The following is a 13,692-nucleotide window of genomic DNA, read 5'->3' as shown; positions in this document are numbered from 1 at the left end:
CAGCTAAATACAGAAAAATGCACCTTCGCAAGCAAGACGACCAAGGTTCTAGGGCACCTAGTCAGCAAAGAAGGGGTTCGACCGGACCCTGAGAAGCTTGCCACCGTTCTCGACTTTCCCCGTCCACTGCGTCAAAAAGACCTCCGCAGTTTTCTCGGCTTGGCATCTTACTTCCGGCGCTTCATACGTGACTTCGCAGAGCTTGCGTCTCCACTCCATCAATACTCGCAAGTAGCGCGCCCTTCGTTTGGTCCGAAGACTGCGAAAGTGCGTTCCTGGCGTTGAAGCAAGCCCTTACATCTGACCCCGTACTGTGCCACTTCGATCCAGGCGCGCCCACCATCCTTCACACTGACGCTAGCAGTCATGGTCTCGGTGCCATTCTCCGGCAACGTGACAACACCTCGCGAGAACGAGACATTGCTTATGCCAGTCGTTCTATCACCGCTGCAGAGAAGAATTACACCATAACAGAGCAGGAGTGCCTAGCTGTTGTTTGGGCAGTACAAAATTTTCGCCCATATCTCCATGGCCGCCACTTTACATTCGTTACTGACCATAACGCACTGTGCTGGCTTTCGTCGCTAAAAAACTTATCGGGCCGCCTTGGTCGCTGGGTGCTTCGCTTGCAAGAGTACGATTTCGATGTCGCCTATAGATCCGGAAAGAAGCATCAAGACGCTGATGCCCTATCTCGCTACCCTCTACCCAGCCATGATATCTCTACATCGCCTCCTGCCACTGAAATTGCTTTAACCATCGCAGCACTCAGTTGGCTAAGATCTGGCAGCCCATCCGTACTTGTGTCGCACCAACGCACCGACCCATACTGCCGCACTATTTTGGAGCGCATCGAAGGTTCTCCTGCTCCTCCGAACGACCGACTTGGTCGACAGCTTAACCAGTTCAAGCTTCATGGTGGTGTTTTACATCGCTATGTTTACCACGTTGACGGCAACAAATGGGTACCAATCATACCACGTTCTCTACAACGTGATGTTCTTCAAGCATTTCACGATGATCTCACAGCCGGTCATGTAGGCTATCATAAAACCTATGACAAAATACGAAGTCGCTGTACCTGGCCTGGCCTCTCTTCAGCCGTTGCCAAATATGTTGCTTCCTGCGTCCATTGTCAAAGCCGCAAACGACCCACGACTGCTCCTTTTGGCCTCCTGCAACCTCTTCCTTGTCCCGCTTTGCCTTTCGAAGTCGTCGGGATAGACTTGTACGGCCCCCTACCCGTGACATCGAAAGGGAATCGTTGGATTGTGACGGCTGTTGACCATCTAACCCGCTACGTGGAAACAGCCTCGCTACAATCTGGGGCTGCCACTGAAGTCGCAGATTTTTTTCTGCGCAGCATCTTTTTACGCCACGGAGATCCACGCGTTCTGCTCGGTGATCGCGGCAAAGTCTTTCTTTCTTCTATTCTTGACGAGGTTCTGCGCGCCGCCAACACCATTCACAAGACAAGTTTTGCTTACCATCCGCAGGCCAACGGCTTGACAGAACGCTTTCATCGCACCCTCTCTAATATGATTGCAATGTACATCGACCCCGACCACTCGAACTGGAACGCAATCCTGCCGTTCGTCACATTCGCTCATAACACGGCTACGCAACGCACCACCGGCTTTTCTCCCTTTTTCCTAGTCCACGGCCGCTCGCCGAATTTCGCTCTGGACGTCTCGTTCCTTTCGGCTCCCGCACCCTCCGCAGGTCCTTTATCCGAAGTCTTTTTGTCTCGCCTCGCACACTGCCGTCATCTGGCCCGAATTAACACCGGCATTTCCCAGGAAGCTCGCAAGTCTCGCTACGACTCGACTCACCGTGCTGTGACATTTTCTCCTGGAGACTAAGTTCTTCTATGGACTCCGCTGCGCGTTCCTGGCTTATGCGAAAAATTCATGAGGCGCTTTCTTGGACCTTACACGGTCGTTGAGCAAACCTCCCCAGTTAATTACCGTATCGCACCTCTTACAACTCCTTCCGATCACCGTTGCCGGGCGACAGGAATAGTGCATGTTTCTCGTTTAAAGCCGTATACCCGACGCCTTACGTAGTACTGTCACGCGTCCAGGCGCCCGCTTCCCGCTTCCAGAGTGAGGGGGAATTAACGTGAGCGCAGCAAATCAGTGACTCTTCTTTGTCATCTCGACATATCATCATCATGGGTAGAACAGCTCGAGCTAGACTTTAAGAAAGCGGTTTCTCATTACGTGTGTGTGTGTGTGTGTGTGTGTGTGTGTGTGTGTGTGTGTGTGTGTGTGTGTGTGTGTGTGTGTGTGTGTGTGTGTGTGTGTGTGTGTGTGTGTGTGTGTGTGTGTGTGTGTGTGTGTGTGTGTGTGTGTGTTCCAGTGCCTGGCCACGCTTGAAATAACTTAAACTTCACTGAAAGCTCCAAACTTAGTAACATATTATGAAGAATAAACTCACGCGAGACATTAACCTTGATGCCAAGTTTGCGCAGTAAGTCGCCAAGAGAAGTAGGCAGCTGCACTTCAGTGCCAGTAACGTTCTCAGTAACATTTCCTTTCAGTTTGTTCAAATAATCTTCGATGTCGTCGATGACGGTTCCGGTGATCATTAGGCCTAATTAAGATGTAAACGAAAATAAAATTAGGATCCGCAATCGCACACAAAACATCTTAGAAAGGTAATAAGCAAAGGTTCACGATTCGAAATTCGCTTTCAAATGAACCATTGTTTATAACTGCAATATTCCGACCTCGCGCAGCTGACGCTTCAAAGTAAGACGCTTTATCGATGACAATGTCGCGAGTTAATGAATATTGCAGCCTTCTAGAGTCGGCAGGAGAACACATAAATATCAATGCAGCAAAAAATGCTTATAATACAGCCATTAAGCAATGAAGGAACTTGAGATAACAATTAACACCGCGTACTCGGTGTTCTGTTTTTTTCTTCAGTTCTGTCAAAAACAAGCAAGTTATTTTTGGCAAAGCGACAAGTATTTCACACAGCCAGAGATCATAAAATTTCATGTAAGTATTCACCGCCGAGGCTGATTGTTTTCTTATGCAAGCATATATGGTGACAAGTGTTGCCTGTTGTCACAAAACCACGAACACCTGAACAGCCTAGCCAAGGAAGCGGTACCGGTTTTGCATGCGGGACCTTTCTCCAGCATCGATTTATTGCCCACGTTAACGGAGCCAAACAGAGGTTCGTACATAGCGTGGTCATATGCATATAGCGAACAGTGAGACAAGCTGTATTCTAGCAGCTCATTCTCATGACCGTAACCATTATTGCGTATAGTTGGTGTGAATCAATAACTGTCACAAGAGATAGAGAGGCACGTTAAAGAATCATGAGTCCAGGAGAGGTTAGCTTGGCGGGCACATCTAGCACACAGCTCCGGATGGATAATATAAAAAATTGCAATTATATGCACAGTGTACGACAGAGATACGCAACGAACACACAAAACACATCACTACACTCAGGAAGCTAAATTACCTCATTCAGACCAGAGTCTCAGGAAGGTCACAAGCACATTCCTCACGCGATATGCCCAGGCAGTGTTATTTCATGCACGGCCATCTGGACATGTATAGGACGCTGTAACGCGCAAGATCCCACTAACCTTGCCTGGTTAAGAATGCCAGACGTAAATATCCCACGTGATTCCTTCTACTAAACGCAAGAAAGATAGATATGGATGGATCATTTAATTCTTTCTTCATTCCTTACTTCCTTACTTCATTCATTCATTCATTCACTCATTCACTGCGGTGACCTGAAAACGGTGCAGTCGTCCTTAATTTTTTTTGAACGCTCGTACAATTTTCTAAGCCAAGTACATCTTTACAGCCTACATTGTTTGATGCGGGACATTTATATAGCCGATTCTGTATATCGAGGAAGCATGGATTACATGTTTGCTATATTTTCTCCATCAAATATATTTTTCCAGGCCTAAGGTAAAGAAGCCAAGGCAAAGTCACGCGTTTCGCACATTTTCGATATTACTACGCTCATGCAACTATTAGAAGAAAATATTCAAGTACAGGCAATAAACAACCATCCTATTGTGCAAAAGCAGACTTTATGCACTAACAAGAAACTTGCCATCACATCACATAACATTGCATCACATCGTTGCATCACAAATATTTAACCGAATTTGGTATATTGCCTAAGCAGTGTGCCTGAATATATAAAAATAGCGTGCTTTGTGTAATTTCAGCTTCACACTATAGTTGTGTTCAAGCACATCTCCAATTCTGCCGCTTACGCGTGCGCGAAGACGTCGGAGGCTTTCGTTATGGCCATTATGAAAGTATGCCTCAGTAGCTGTCCCCAGCATCACATCGTAGAAAATGTGTTCGAGGGTGCGTTCTAGCGCACAGCCCTCGCGACATTCACTGCTCATAAAGACGTTTGCGATACAGGTAATACCACACATATATGAAGCTATACTGGAATGCCCTTTGCGACTACAGACTTTGGATACTATATTAATCTACTTTTCGCTTGGAAATTTTTTTGGGTGCCACGGTGCAAGAACATTGACAAAATACCTAGCTGTCTTTCCATATTATCAGAAAAATCAGCAGGGAGCCTGTCCACCAGCAAACAAGTTTCATTATCTAACCTGAGAAACAATTGAACTCCCAGATGGGGCCACAAAGAGCCAATATTTACCGCAAATGCTGTCAAACCAACGAAGGTTTGTGGCTGGGTAGCGCACCGTCATGTAAACATGGTGTTGTGAGTATCGCCAGTAAGTTGTCTAGACCTAAGTTGTTGCCCGTGTGGTTCTTCTCGAGTGCCGACTATGGGTACTGCCGTGCTTACAACCAGGCCAAGGCAAGACAACCTCCGGAGGTAGCGTGTCAAGTTAGGTGACAATACAACTCAGGGGCTACTAGCAGTGACCGAACGGCCACATTGTGTTCGTGCTGTTGAGCTCTCACATTTCAAACGGCGAAGTGTGCGTGGCTTTAAATGCTATTGGAAGTCTCCAGAAAGAGCCCGGGAAGAAAGGGAGCCAACTGTCAGTGATCAAGATGGCAGAAGAGCTTAGAAATGCGGTTGAATGGCTCATGCTTCCACTGCGCCATAAGTCTATAACGAACAAGACGCAACCCACAAATTACTGCGGCAGAAACGTTCTGCTGCGGCGTAATGGAATAGGTAGATATCTCACAAAAAATAAGCGCACGACTTCGAAGTATAGTGGGACACGTGGTTCGCAGCTTTTGCCACCGGAGGATTCAACTCCTTGCGATGGGCGCAGTTCTTCATCCCACGTACGAGCACATGAATCACGAGGGACATGGTGCTGTTCAAAGCATTAACTACGGCGTTCCCCTCCACACACTTATCTATTGTGTGCGTGCGTCACATTCGGAGTCTCCACAGTATGTCGGGAATTATTTAGTAGAAAGGCAAAGCAGAGACGCCTAGCACCAGTTCCTAGTTACCAATTGCTGTCGACTCGTGCATATAATTTCGCACCAGGAAACATCGTACAACGAGAAATGAACCTGATTAAGACTGAGGTAAACCGGCTGGCCTTGTCGTACTAGAGGCAGCTATAAACTTCGATAGGGAATAGACACGCGAATGCTTACCGGTAATTACATAGTGTGGCTATTACATTAAACAACATAGATCAGCGTGTTTTATAAGAATCTTTAAATAATAAAAAACACCGGCGATTTTCACATCTCCTTTACATGCAGTATATATTCGTCAGCACTCATCGTATTCATCACTCACTGAATGAGAAGAAGACAAGAAGTTGTCTTAGAATAATTTCCATGATCGTTCTGAACGGCGACAACTCAGAACTGAGAGATTTATCAGATCACCCTGATATACTTATTTCCTGAAAAAGAAAACGAGAACAAAACATGACACAGCTGCAACATCAGAATTGAAACAGCGTAAAATTTCACGCAAGGCCATGATATTTGGCGACCGTTATAATAACTAACAATCCTATAAGACACCAAGTTACCAATGCAGTATTTTTCTACTAGCTCGGGGACGCTTAAGAAATAATTATAAATGAAAAAGCCAAAAGCGGCCAAGAATTCACATAGTTTCGAAGCAAATAACTGTACTACTACAACTTTGTTTTTTAACATACGTATTGCGATCTCTGGCAACCACAAGAAAACTTCCGGTCTCTAACCACATTGATGCCAAGCCTGTTTCAACGCAGGCTAGAACAATGTCAATGAAAAGTGTCTGATTATATATATATATGGAGTCCAAGGGGGTTACAAAATGTAGATGTGACAAGAACTCAGAAGGTATGCGGTCAAGTATGCCTGATTCGGGGCTTAACTGCTAAATTCATTAGGATCGCTGCATATCCTTACAAATTCCAAAGTACGTCCCACGAGTTTAAGTAGTAGAAGCATTACATCATGAGGGGACGATTGCGTCGTAATTTATGCGTGCAAATAGTGAATTTTGAGACTCAATTGAATGCGAATCGAATAGCTGCAAAAGCGAATCTAATATAGATTACATTTCGAATATCAATGATCGCTTCTACATTTATTATAAAACAATACTAACATCCCAGTATTCTTAACGTTCGCAAGTCTCTGCCATTGTATAACATGTTAAGAAGCGCTGTTCATCAAAAGACCGAAAGGAGCAGTAGGAACAATTAAACGGTTAATATGCAATAAACTTTTCATAAACTTTTGACTATCACTTTATAGCCGCAAAAGTATGGCTCCGTATGTGACTGAGCCTACTTCACAACGGAAGTTGTGCGTACTAGGCCCACAGAGGCCGAGCTAAGTAGTTTTGATGCAATTTTGTTTCATTGGTTGTAGGCGATGCTTCGACTGTTCGATAACTATTCTCAAAAATATATTCGCATTTACGAATAATGACCATGCTATTCTAGGACACTATTCGCAGACCCCTTTTGTGCAAAATGTGAGCCGATTCACGAAGTTTTTTTTTTGCGAAATTCTTTGCTTTCGAGAGTTCATAGGCCGCGTCGCTGTCGCTAATAGGTTCAATATCGCGATTGACAGGTGCCCCTTTATTTCAACTACTCATCGCAAACAGACGCATTACTCTTTCATGAGAAGAGAAAAAGAATGAAGAAAGAGATGTGAAAGGACATACATTTCCAGAATCGCATGCACCATATCTCCATTACCAACGCAAGCAATCTGCCCGACGTGAATACACTTGGAAAGCCGCAACAGCTGCGAGCGTTGAACAATGATTCACAACATTCGTTTTGTTCACACAAAACAAACACTTTAATCACGCGTGCTGTAAATGCGCATCTTTTTCTGTTCATGGCATTAAAATTTTGCAGATTTTGAGAAACGCTGTCTATTTCTTGTGAGGTTGGCGTAAAACAGCTTAGATCCAAGTAGACATGTAACCGGAAGAGTTATGATGTTCCAATTTCATTTATAAGCTCCCTATCCCCTTCTCGCAAACTACTGCTCCGGACAGACCTCTCGCTGTGGAGGGAATCTCGAATGACGATCGGGAAAACAAAATAATAATAATAATATCTGGGGTGTAACGTCCCAAAACCACGCTCTGATTATGAGAGACGCGATCGGGAAAACAAAGAAACGCGATGGCGAAAGGAACAACCATCGCAGCGCAGACAGGGAAAACAAAGTAAAAATAAGGAGGATGCTTGCAATTCGCTAAGGATGTGAAGGGGAAAGTCTACTTGGATCCATAGCGATTTGGAATGAAGCTCTGAGCCCACGCGGCGCCGTATAGGCACCTTGTAATGGAGTTTTCGAAATGTGGCAGCAGCGCTAGAATCCACAGCCTAGCAGCAGAAGGAGTCAAATTTGGCCCGTCCCCGACTACAAGGGAATGCGGCTGGCGCGTCTCTCCCTGTATAAACTGCATGTTTGGCAGGGCCACCGCCGCAGGAAGGGTCTGAAGCACGCGTCTCGCCCTTCTCCACGCCCCTACTAAGCTGTTGCTCCTGCGAACGGCGCGAAGATCGTATGCCCACGCTCTTTTTAACACGATAGCGTTAAGCAGCTCGTTTCGCAAAAATTCCGGAGTCGGGTCAGCGTCGTTGGTTGTGAGCAAAAAATCAGCGTTGTCCGTGAGCGAAAAATCGAGAAACACGCAAATAAAATCAATAATAAAAAACTTCGCTTCGAGTGAGAATCTAACCCAGGCTTTCAGCGTGGCAAGCAGGCGTCCTAACAGAACTACGCCATTGCTTGAAACTGCTACGGAAAAAAAAACATGAATGTCGTGTTGTGGGAGGAGTCTCGTGGCAGAAGCGTAGAATCGCGCCAGGTGCCAAAACACGTGAATTGCGCAACGGGTCGGTGTTTTAAAAGCCCACCCACTACAAATCGCCCAGACATATTTAATCGTCAACAGCGGCAAATGCATCAACAAAGTGAGCAGCTGCGTAGGTTCGCGTGTTGCCTTACGGACGCGTAGTGGGCCCTTCGCTGATTCGCAAAAGAAAGAATTATGGCGTTGTGAGAACTTCGCAACTCTACTTGCAGTAGGCATTCTAGGATAGTTAGAAACGGCCAGTGTTACGCGCACAGACGTTCGTTTCATTGCGGCATGGTTGAGGCATCCACTGAGAACCGAAGCCCGGCTAGCGAATGAGAAGGCGACGCAGACGGGGCCCGATTACGCTATCGCGTTCTACTCTTGAAGGCGAAGCTCAAGCGTCCTCCAAGTTTTAGAGCGCAGCTCTGAGGTGCCCGTTCCTGCGTTGAGAGGCATCGCCGTTGGCGTTGCTGGCGTCGGCGTAACCGAGAGAGTGAACGAGCATGAAAGAGAGCGAACGAGTACGAAAGAGAGCGAACGTGGAGTCTGTCGATATCGCGAGCCACTGCCACTGGCCTCTAAACTCGAGCGTTTTCTTCCTCCGTCACACGCGCTGGCCCCTCGGTCGGAGCTTGTGCGCATGCAGGGCTGGCACGTGCACTGCGGCTGGCTTCGCTTGTCCTAGCGGGGCTCTCGGCGTTTCGCTTGCTTCGCGACGCCAGCAATGTACAGAGTGGTGTGCGTAGCACTCGAGCGCTGTCGGCGTTTCGCTTGGTTCGCGACGCCTGTAATGCACAGGGCGGTGTGCGTAGCACTCGAGCGCTGTCGGCGTTTCGCTTGGTTCGCGACGCCTGCAATGTACACAGTGGTGTGCGTAGCACTCGAGCGCTGTCGGCGTTTCGCTTGGTTCGCGACGCCTGCAATGTATACAGTGGTGTGCGTAGCACTCGAGCGCTGTCGGCGTTTCGCTTGGTTCGCGACGCCTGCAGTGCTCACAGGGGTGTGTGTAGCACTCGAGTGCTGTCGGTGTTTCGCTTGGTTCGCGACGCCTGCAATGTACACAGTGGTGTGCGTAGCACTCGAGCGCTGTCGGCGTTTCGCTTGGTTCGCGACGCCTGCAATGTACACAGTGGTGTGCGTAGCACTCGAGCGCTGTCGGCGTTTCGCTTGGTTCGCGACGCCTGCAGTGCTCACAGGGGTGTGTGTAGCACTTGAGTGCTGTCGGCGTTTCGCTTGGTTCGCGACGCCTGCAATGTACACAGTGGTGTGCGTAGCACTCGAGCGCTGTCGGCGTTTCGCTTGGTTCGCGACGCCTGCAATGTACACAGTGGTGTGCGTAGCACTCGAGCGCTGTCTGCGTTTCGCTTGGTTCGCGACGCCTGCAGTGCTCACAGGGGTGTGTGTAGCACTCGAGTGCTGTCGGCGTTTCGCTTGGTTCGCGACGCTTGTAATGCACAGGGCGGTGTGCGTAGCACTCGAGCGCTGTCGGCGTTTCGCTTGGTTCGCGACGCCTGCAGTGCTCACAGGGGTGTGTGTAGCACTCGAGTGCTGTCGGCGTTTCGCTTGGTTCGCGACGCTTGTAATGCACAGGGCGGTGTGCGTAGCACTCGAGCGCTGTCGGCGTTTCGCTTGGTTCGCGACGCCTGCAGTGCTCACAGGGGCGTGTGTAGCACTCGAGTGCTGTCGGCGTTTCGCTTGGTTCGCGACGCTTGTAATGCACAGGGCGGTGTGCGTAGCACTCGAGCACTGTCGGCGTTTCGCTTGGTTCGCGACGCCTGCAGTGCTCACAGGGGTGTGTGTAGCACTCGAGTGCTGTCGGCGTTTCGCTTGGTTCGCGACGCTTGTAATGCACAGGGCGGTGTGCGTAGCACTCGAGCGCTGTCGGCGTTTCGCTTGGTTCGCGACGCTTGTAATGCACAGGGCGGTGTGCGTAGCACTCGAGCGCTGTCGGCGTTTCGCTTGGTTCGCGACGCCTGCAGTGCTCACAGGGGTGTGTGTAGCACTCGAGTGCTGTCGGCGTTTCGCTTGGTTCGCGACGCCTGTAATGCACAGGGCGGTGTGCGTAGCACTCGAGCGCTGTCGGCGTTTCGCTTGGTTCGCGACGCCTGCCCGCAGAGAGTGGTGCGCGGAGCGCTCGAGCGCTGGCAGTTTCTGTGGCAATATGTAACGAATGTTACATTGCTACAACTGCGGATAGCCAAAACTGCAAACGCAGTTGTCGTTGCACAACACGAAGCTGCGCTCTGAATTCGCATTAGGCAGTATCGTAATCGTCCGTTATTTATTTTTTTAATCGAAGCTTCTATGAGTTACAGATTTCGGTGGCTATGGCGCCGCCACCGCATAATTCGCTGGTGTACACAAATGGGCCCTCGAAGGTGCGCTAGTCACATGCGCATTTGTATGCACCGTTAACCAATAATTGATGCTCTCTCGATCGTGGGCTTGCCGGCGATCAGCCGTTTCTGAGACGGAAATTTGATCTTTTATCGAGGTGACTTGTCATCTCCCGTTGCCACACTTCATTCTTGCCTGGATATGTACGCACGACCGTCGTTGTTGCTCGTAGACGCTGAGGTATTGCGCTGCTAAAGACGTGGATGACGGTCCATTTCCCGGCATGGAGGAAGGAAACAGTTGGGAGGGAGCATTTCGCAATGCGACAGGAAGAAAAAATAAAGATGCCGTCATGCTCCAAGTATATATATATATATATATATATATATATATATATATATATATATATATATATATACCGGGTGTCCCAGCTACCTTTAGCCAAGGGTTAAAAAATATAATATTAGAGGCAGGCGAGGGAAATAAGTTGCAAATTGCTGACAGCCACCTTGCTCGCTGCAGACAATTTTTGTTTTCTAATTAATTTGTCAATTAGGATTATTTAACTAACTTGCTAAATACTGAATTTAGGCAAGAAATGCGATTTGCAAAGTTCGAGAGCGTCTTCAGAAACCCCCATTGCATTATTTGCGATAAAGTCTCACGTATACCATTTTCCAAGCTGGAAAGAACGCCCGCGAAATACAAAATGAACCACGAGACTAGCGCATTCGCGCGGCATCGAACGCGCTGCTCTCAGCCGTGGTTTGAGCGAACGAAATCAGCTGCGACCGCGACTCGCCGGCTCCGTTGCAGCGGAGCCCGCGCAACGGAGCGTACGTGCAAAAAAAAAAAAAGATGCATTTCTCAGATAAGGAAGTAAAAGAGGAAACACAATTATGCGATGTACAACTGCATATTTCGACCCTCAATTTTTCGGCAATGGCATCAATCCGGCTTGTTTGCCGTCATGAAACTGCAATTGTAAAGCCGAAGCTATGATCTTTTGAGATGCTCGGTCTCAAGTAAGAAAAGAAAAAAGACCTTCTGGCCTTAAAAATTGCCTTTGAAGTTTTTTGTACAATCGATTAAGCCCCATTCAACCCTTAATTATTGTTAATTAACTACTCGACGTGTCTTACGTAGCCCTACATTAAGGTACTACGTACTCACCAAACGTCTATATCTAGCTTCAGTTGCTACGTATTGCTTCAAAAAGTAACGAAAAAAGTGAAAATAACTACGCTCACTGTCAAATTTCTATTTTACTTCACATTTTCCGTTACTTTTTGAAGCGACACGTAGCAACTGAAGCTAGTTTTAAGAAACAAAGAAAAATCAATGCAGCTATAAAAGGTGACACTAAGAATGAAAACCCACCATCTACAGCTGCGATTCGAACCCGGGTCTTTTGAGTGCGAAATGGGCATTCTACCCCTGCACCACTTCGGCGGAGCCGCGCGCAACTCTTAAAGGACGACACATTGCAGACTACCGATCGCAGCGTCACAAGCGGATTGACCCTGTTTAGGATTCACTTTTCGAAGCTCGTTCCGAGCACTCCACTGTTCTAGTACACTCTAGAGTTACTGTATATGCTACCTTTAGGTAGCAGAGTTGCGCATCTGTCTTCCAACGCCGCTAGCAACCATGCATTGCGGAGAAGCTGCCGCTTGGGCCAATTTTTTTATTTCTCGACGCCGCCGCTGCAGCGAACTGAATTAACACTAGCCATCGATAGCCAATGTTTATCGCCGGTCTTCGACACGCCAGACAGGTTAATCGGCGACACGGTAGACATGTCGCCTGCAAAAGCGAAGTGCAACTTCACCGCATAGCTGTGGTTGCCAGCCGGACCTATGCGCAACTCTGCTACCTAAAGGTAGCATATAGAGTGACTCTAGTACACTCTAGTTGATCCTTAGTAAGCGCCCGCAACCCACCGCAGGGAATCGGCCATTAAACCGGCGGTGCCTTGTTATAGAAATGAAATTGTCCATATTCTAGATATGTTTAGAAATAGATAGCTTCTGGAATAACTCATTAGCTTAATTAAAGAAAAGGAGAAAAACAAATGTGCTGCGCGATGCCATTGCCATCATCGTCGTCGTCGTAGTAATCATCGTCTTCTAGTCTGAACAACTTTCTTGTGGCTTTTGCCGCGAGCACGGAGTCGCGAGCAGCCGCCGATACAGTAAAAGCTCGTTAATTCGGACTTCACGGGACCGGAAAAATTGTCCGAACTAACGGAATGCCGAATTATCGAAAGTATCAATAAAACAGTAAGGAAGTGTCTATTACATAAATGCATTTTCATTTTCTTGTTGAATACATAAATCCCGTACTTATTTTCCATAGGAGTAGTGCAAAAGCGGTAATTTTTGTCATTGACGACTACGTTTACAATGGTCCCTCGTGTCTTAACCCGAAGAGAGCTCCAAACCCATCCCTTATTGCGTACCGCCACCACCACCACCATGCGCGCGTGACGATAATTCTTTCGCCGGAACAAATGGCCGGGGCAGTTCGCCCACGCAGTTCGCGTACACCGACTAAAATCGAAAACGAAGCAAGTTTGCAGCAGCCGCTGAAGTCTTGGTCGCCAACAGCGCGATTGTGGCGAGATTGTGTATAGCGACTACGCCTTCCTGAAGACCCGCGGCCGCTTCGGTTGTTCGCCAACGCAGTTTTCGCTCCTTTGCATCGCATATTTGCGGCGCTTAGTATTGGCGCGCTCAGAGAATCGTCCGAATAACCAGTTGCGGCCGAATATGGTCGAATTAACAAAAGCTTTGTCATTAAGCAATACATGTGCTTGCCGGGTGAAGCGAACACGTCCGAATTATCAGATTTTTCTAATTAAAGGGGTTCGAATTAACTAGCATTTACAGTAGTAGCCTGCTGGCGCAAGCAAGGCTGAAGGGCAATGGCGACTATGACGTCATCATACTAGCAGCGCCAGCTCTGAGCTCGGCCGCAGTGGTGACGTCTCTGAAGTTGGGGGTGAGCTTAAGGTCACCTTAGATTATGTCAGTGTAGCGAGGTGTGGCGTTTAGCGCTGGACCGCGC

This window comes from Rhipicephalus sanguineus, chromosome 1 (genome assembly GCF_013339695.2).
Source record: "Rhipicephalus sanguineus isolate Rsan-2018 chromosome 1, BIME_Rsan_1.4, whole genome shotgun sequence".
In the NCBI taxonomy this organism is placed as follows: Eukaryota; Metazoa; Arthropoda; class Arachnida; order Ixodida; family Ixodidae; genus Rhipicephalus; species Rhipicephalus sanguineus.
This window is presented reverse-complemented; position numbering follows the sequence as displayed.